A 7,708-nucleotide genomic window follows, 5' to 3' on the forward strand; every position below is an offset into this window, starting at 1 on the left:
ACACCAATGTTCAAAAACCTTTTAAGAGCAGAAGTTGACCAGATAGAGTTATGTGCATTGCTTTTTCGTTGTAGTCAACAGGACTTATACAACTTATAGGACTGGTGCTAGGGTCTGTGGTGCCCCCCTGCAAACTATCAGTTGGCACCCCCCCCCCTCCCGGGGTCCAGCATCTCCTTTCTCTCTTCTCCCTCCCCCTTCTCCCAGCCTGCCCCCTTTTTCAGCCCAGTGCCTTAAAAGGTAAAGAACAAAAGGTTTTTTTTTAACTCGACAGCTTTTTAATGTATTAGAAAGCTTCCCATATGTAGATATTAATATCATGAAATAAAATTGAATATCACTAAAACTGCTTAAAAAATTATTGTAGCTGCTGGACACAGAACTAATAAAGGCTGTATTTTGTGCTCCTTTTTCTACACTGTTCAATACAATACAGTAATACATGGCTAAATTTCAGTGAGGATATCCTGTTTGCTGATGAGTTCATCTTAACTGTTGCTGTAATCTGCTTTGGGAAGCCTGGTGTTATAAAGATTGGAAATAAAATTAAGCTCTTCTTTAATTGGGGCCCACGGAATCACATCTTTACCTCATCTTTCTTGTACAAATGAATTATTCTGTTTTGAACATGTTTCATGGACAAGTGGTTTTCAGAAGTCAAAATAATAAAAATAAATATTTTCTTTCACGCAGATCTCTCATTTGTTAAACATAACTAAATGGGCTACAAGCCCCTAAAGTAATCCATTGGTTTTCTTATATTTTGTCCTTGTAATGACTTATACTGTGTCAAAACCTGCCCCCCGCTGCAGTAATGCCACCATCCCCCTCCTGCATACTACAACCCCACTCTCCCACACACTACACTCCTACCTTGAAGGGCCCACTCACCTTGGTGGTGTAGTGGCCTCTGCGGCTACAGGGGTAGGAAGGAAATCCACTCTTTACTGCCCGCTGCCACTATTCCATCTCCTCTTTGCTCTTCTGTGCCATTGGTGGTGCCACCACGTTTTCAAAATGACTGCCGAGACTTCAACTCATTCATGCCCCTCTCACGCCCCAACTGTGACCCTCCCATACCCCCTCCCATACCCTTCCCATATCCCACCCATCCCCTCCATGCCCCGACCTACAGCTCATCCATGCCCCTCACATGCCCCACCTATAACCCACCCATGCCCCTCCCATATGCCTCCCATGCTCCACCTATAACCTGCCCATGTCCCTCCCATACCCCATCAATGCCCCTCCCATAGGCACACCCCCTTTCAGTTGCATGCTAAAGCTTATAAGCAATAGTTTATAGACTAACAACTAAACTGTTGCTTATTCCCATTTTAGCACCTAAGGTAAGACACTCGATTGGCACCTAACTTGTAGAATTATGGGATGTATATGTGTTTAAAATACTACAGTTTAAAGTTGGTTAGATAAAAGGAGACATTTTTTTCTCTTCTGTGTCAGGAAAGCACTTCCTGTGATGCCTGCAGGGTGGTTGTGGATACAGAGGGGAGAGAGTGGTACCTGACAGGCGCTGTTCCCACTAAGCAGAGCAGCAGTTTCTCTACCTACAGTTCTACCAGAGGCTTAGTGACCCCAGCATAGCATCCCCTATATTCCCCCAAAACACCAGTACAAGTGATGATGAAGTTTTTATAGGAGATGAGAAGATCCAACATACATCTCCTGCCTCTCACAAAAAGAACAAGATCTCAGCAGCCCCAACATAATATCACCCAATCCCACAAAAACATCATGATCAGTTCACGAAGCAGAGTCAAAGCTAAATTGACAACAACATATCAGACTCATTCCTAAGGGTGCCTGAATCCAGGAACAAAAGCTGCGGCAGTGCTAGATGCAGGAGAAAGGTGTACAAAACAAGAAGGAGCCAGAGAAGGCTCTAAACAGTTACATAAGTACATAAGTATTGCCATACTGGGAAAGACCAAAGGTCCATTGAGCCCAGTATCCTGTTTCCAACAGTGGCCAATCCGGGTCACAGATACCCGGCAAGATCCCAAAAATGTACAAACATTTTATACTGCTTATCACAGAAATAGTGGATTTTCCCCAAGTCCATTTAATAACGGTCTATGGACTTTTCCTTTAGGAAGCTGGCCAAACCTTTTTTAAACTCCGCTAAGCTAACTGCCTTTACCACATTCTCTGGCAACGAATTCCAAAGTTTAATTACACGTTGAGTGAAAAAACAATTTCTCTGATTCGTTTTAAATTTACTACATTGTAGTATTAATACTCATCCCAGAGTATTAATAGAACTAAAAAATGAACTTGCGGAGCTACTGTTAGAAATATGCAATCTGTCCCTAAAATCGAGTGTAATACCGGAAGACTGGAGGGTAGCCAATGTTACTCCGATTTTTAAGAAGGGTTCCAGAGGAGATCCGGGAAATTATAGACCGGTGAGTCTGACGTCGGTGCCGGGCAAGATGGTGGAGGCTATTATTAAGAATAAAATTGCAGAGCATATACAAAAACATGGACTGATGAGACAAAGTCAGCACGGATTTAGTGAAGGGAAGTCTTGCCTCACCAATCTAATGCATTTTTTTGAGGGGGTAAGCAAACATGTGGACAATGGGGAGCCGGTTGATATTGTATATCTGGATTTTCAGAAGGCGTTTGACAAAGTGCCGCACGAAAGACTCCTGAAGAAATTGCAGAGTCATGGAATCGGAGGTAGGGTACTATTATGGATTAAGAACTGGTTGAAAGATAGGAAGCAGAGAGTAGGATTGCGTGGCCAGTATTCTCAGTGGAGGAGGGTAGTTAGTGGGGTCCCGCAGGGGTCTGTGCTGGGTCCGTTGCTTTTTAATGTATTTATAAATGACCTAGAGATGGGAATAACTAGTGAGGTAATTAAATTCGCCGATGACACAAAATTATTCAGGGTCGTCAAGTCGCAGGAGGAATGTGAACGATTACAGGAGGACCTTGCGAGACTGGGAGAATGGGCGTGCAAGTGGCAGATGAAGTTCAATGTTGACAAGTGCAAAGTGATGCATGTGGGTAAGAGGAACCCGAATTATAGCTACGTCTTGCAAGGTTCCACGTTAGGAGTTACGGATCAAGAAAGGGATCTGGGTGTCGTCATCGATGATACGCTGAAACCTTCTGCTCAGTGTGCTGCTGCGGCTAGGAAAGCGAATAGAATGTTGGGTGTTATTAGGAAGGGTATGGAGTCCAGGTGTGCGGATGTTATAATGCCGTTGTATCGCTCCATGGTGCGACCGCACCTGGAGTATTGTGTTCAGTACTGGTCTCCGTATCTCAAAAAAGATATAGTAGAATTGGAAAAGGTACAGCGAAGGGCGACGAAAATGATAGTGGGGATGGGACGACTTTCCTATGAAGAGAGGCTGAGAAGGCTAGGGCTTTTCAGCTTGGAGAAGAGACGGCTGAGGGGAGATATGATAGAAGTGTATAAAATAATGAGTGGAATGGATCGGGTGGATGTGAAGCGACTGTTCACACTATCCAAAAATACTAGGACTAGAGGGCATGAGTTGAAGCTACAGTGTGGTAAATTTAAAACGAATCGGAGAAAATTTTTCTTCACCCAACGTGTAATTAGACTCTGGAATTCGTTGCCGGAGAACGTGGTACGGGCGGTTAGCTTGACGGAGTTTAAAAAGGGGTTAGATAGATTCCTAAAGGACAAGTCCATAGACCGCTATTAAATGGACTTGGAAAAATTCCGCATTTTTAGGTATAACTTGTCTGGAATGTTTTTACGTTTAGGGAGCGTGCCAGGTGCCCTTGACCTGGATTGGCCACTGTCGGTGACAGGATGCTGGGCTAGATGGACCTTTGGTCTTTCCCAGTATGGCACTACTTATGTACTTATGTACTTATGTAGCTTCATCGCATGCCCCTAGTCCCAGTATTTTTGGAAAGCGTGAACAGATGCTTCACATCTACCACTCCACTCATTATTTTATAGACCTCTATCATATCTCCCCTCAGCCGCCTTTTCTCCAAGATGAAGAGCAGTTCCCCCTGCATGTGTCTTCTACCCAGTACATTTGTTTTAGTGAAAAAGGTGCCGATACTCAAATGCCAGGCCACCCTTCAGGGGTGGGGTGATCACTGAGGGACCCACCTCACAATAGCCAGGCCCCTTGCAACCAGTCACAGAATCTATGACAAGGCAGAATTTGTGTGTAGAGCCTGAGCTCTTTCTTTAAAACTTGGGGACCATGGGTCAATTTTAGAAGACAATGGAAAAGGTGCCGGTACTCAGTACCCCTCGAGTACCCCCTCAAAAAAAGCCCTGCTTCTAGCTCTTCCTTGCAGCTTTTGCACCTGATTGTGGCTTCCTGTCCTGCAGCAAGACACAAAACAATTTGCAAAACTTCTTCCTGTGTATTCTTTCTGTATCACACACCATGGGTTGAGAGAAGCTGCCCTAAGGTTTGGCCATTGATATTCACAGCTGGTAGAAATTCTCCAAATATAAAAAAGGTTATTTTTGTGCATTGTGTCTTGTAATATTTGTCCTTTTAATAAATACATTTATATGCATCTTGCAGAGTGGCAGCAGCAACAGAGACAAGAACACCTATGAGGTATTTCGCTAAGGTGTGCTAGCATTTTTAGCTCCTGCTAAAAATCAGCTGGTGCTATTTAATGGCTGTTTCAGCATTTAGCGCAAGCTAATTTTTAGTGTGAGCTAAAATCACTACTGCACCTTAGTAAAAGACCCCCCTAATAAGCAAAGAAAAGAACAAAGATACCGGAGGAAAGGCATCAACACCACAAGGCTGAGGGAGTTTCGCTCAGGTCAATATTTAGCCAGCAGGGGTCAGCATTTTTTAATTGTTAAGTATTGTCAGCTAAATTAGACCTAGACAATCAAAGTTGGGCCACAAAGATATATGACTGAATTTAGGGGGATGTTTTCAAACTGTGGGTTTTGTAATGCAGAAGCTATAACCTTGGCCTATGCCAATAGGTACCATACACTAAAACCAGCCAACATAGGTAGGTGTGAAATTTGGGCAGGACATTACAGCAGCAAAATATGGCTGGCAGTCATAGCTAGCTGGGTTAATGCCATCTGCTGTCGCAGCTGCCAATACAGTGGCTGCACTTAATTCCACCTCAGGTGGTGATGATAGGTGCAGTAGTCTGTTACTGCAACCATAGCCCAAATAATGCACACCCTCATGTTCCCCATCAGGCAATCTCCTCAATCATGCCAAAACCCACTGTACCCACATGTAGGTGCCCCCCTTCACCCCTAAGGGCTATGGTAGTGGTGTACAGTTGAGGGGAGTGGGTTTTGGGGGTGGGGATTTGGGGGGATCAGCACCCATGGTAAGGGAGGTATGCACCTGGGAGCAATATTTGAAGTCCATTGCAGTGCCCCTTAGGGTGCCCAGTTGATGTCTTGGCATGTCAGGGGGACCAGTGCACTACAAATGCTGGCCCCTCCCATGACCAAATGCCTTGGATTTGGCTGAGTTTGCGATGGCCGGCCTTGGTTTCCATTATTGGCAAAAACCGATTCTGGCCATCTCAAACCCGGCCATCTCTGACATTTGGCCGGCCCAAACCGTATTATCGAAACGAAAGATGGCCGGCCATCTTTTTCGATAATACGGTTCGGGACCGCTGTTTGCGGCGCCGGCCATATAGATGGCCGCCCATATAGATGGCTGGCACTGTTCGATTATGCCCCTCCACATCACTAACCAGATAGTCACAGCTGGTTTGAATCATGATTTAGAATGGACCACATTACTATAATAGTTGCATCTATATTTAAGAGTGTAAAGATTTTTCAATATTTTCACAAGATCAGATATTTAGTTCCATCCAAGAGCGAATATGACATATGTGTGATGGATCTTTAAAGCGCTCAAAGTTGACGTCTGATGCACACAGTGCCATTTTGGAGACATGAAGTGGTCTCCGATCTATATACAGGTTTTCCAAGTAAGTACATTTTTTCTAAAAGAATTTATAAATTGGGAGGTATAGTATTGGCTAATGGAGTATTTCTTTGAATTTTAGATCTGAAGCCTGTATTGTAATTATATTTGACCCTGACGAAGCTGTTTAAGGTGGCAAAACGGGTCCCGTCGACTGAGTTCGAGCATGGATTATAATCATCACATGTTCAACATTACTATGGCTTAAGCAGACGCTTTCAAGATTCATCTTAATTTTTGAATTTTTGGCGGGTAGGTGAATATGAATGGGAGGGGAGGATGGGGGCAAAGGAGAATCGCTGGACATAGATGGGAGCGGGATGGGAGGGCATAGGAGAGAGGAGAATCGCTGGGTATGGATGGATGGAGGGGGGCAGGGGAGAGAAGAGAATCGCTGGGTATGGATGGCTGGGGGGGGCAGGGGAGAGAAGAGAATCACTGGGTATGGATGGCTGGAGGGGGGCAGGGGAGAGAAGAGAATCACTGGGTATGGATGGATGGAGGGGGCAGGGGAAAGGAGAGAATCGCTGGGTATGGATGGCTGGAGGGGGGCAGGGGAGAGAAGAGAATCACTGGGTATGGATGGATGGAGGGGGCAGGGGAGAGAAGAGAATTGCTGGGTATGGATGGATAGAGAGGGTTAGGGGAGAGAAGTGAATTGCTGGATATGGATGGATAGAGGGGGCAGGGGAGAGAAGAGAATTGCTGGGTTTGGATGGAGGGAGGGAGGCAGGGGAGAGAAGAGAATTGCTGGGTATGGATGGATGGGGGGGCAGGGGAGACAAGAGAATTGCTGGGTATGGATGGATGGATGGGGGGGCAGGGGAGACAAGAGAATTGCTGGATATGGATGGATGGAGGGGAGGGAAGGGGAGAGGAGAGTTGCTGGACATGGGTGGATGGAGGGGAGGGCAGGGGAGAGGAGTGTTGCTGGATATGGATAGAGGAGGAGGAAGGAGAGAGAAGAAATGCTGGACATGGATAGAGGGGAGGGAAGAGTGAGGAAGGAGATGAGATGAGGGAAAAGGAAAAGAGGAGAAAAACTGCACATGGATGAAGAAAATAGGCAGAAGCTGGATCCACTGGACAGTCAAGTCTTCGGAGGACCCAGCTTTTGCTTACAGATGTAGGGCAAGAAATGAAGAAGAAAGGTAGAAAGTAAAGAAATAAATGGAACAGAAGCCCTGGAAACGGAGTTAAGAGGACAGATAGCAGCAGAATCAGATACTGAGCCAGCATGATCAAAAAAACAAAGTCACCAGACAACAAAGGTAGAAAAAAAATCATTTTATTTTCATTATAGTGTTTGGAATATGTCCACTTTGAGAATCAGGTGCTCAACTTTAAAAGTTTATATTTATTTACTTATTTATGGCATTTTATCCCACATTAAACATGAATTAGATTAGAACCTGGGATCATTTAATTTTTTTTTCCTGGAGAGAGTAATGCATTGCCCCCCCCCCCCAGGCTCTCTCCCCGGCTATAGCCAGCTCTGCAATTTGGGGGGGGGGGGGGGCGCATAGGTGGAGGGGGGCGCAGAGGTGGAGGGGTGCAGAAGTGGACAGGGGGCGCAGAGGTGGACGAGGGGCGCAGAGTGGACCGGGGAGAGAGCCTGTTGTTAAACATTTACCAGCACACCACTGCCTGGACCTCTCCCTTTCTGCTGTCCACCTGAATGATTCTCTCGGCATCCCTATTCTTGCCTCTCCGTGTAAGTTCTGCCAGCCACCTGCACCTGGGGTTTC

This window comes from Microcaecilia unicolor, chromosome 14 (genome assembly GCF_901765095.1).
Source record: "Microcaecilia unicolor chromosome 14, aMicUni1.1, whole genome shotgun sequence".
Lineage (NCBI taxonomy): Eukaryota > Metazoa > Chordata > Amphibia > Gymnophiona > Siphonopidae > Microcaecilia > Microcaecilia unicolor.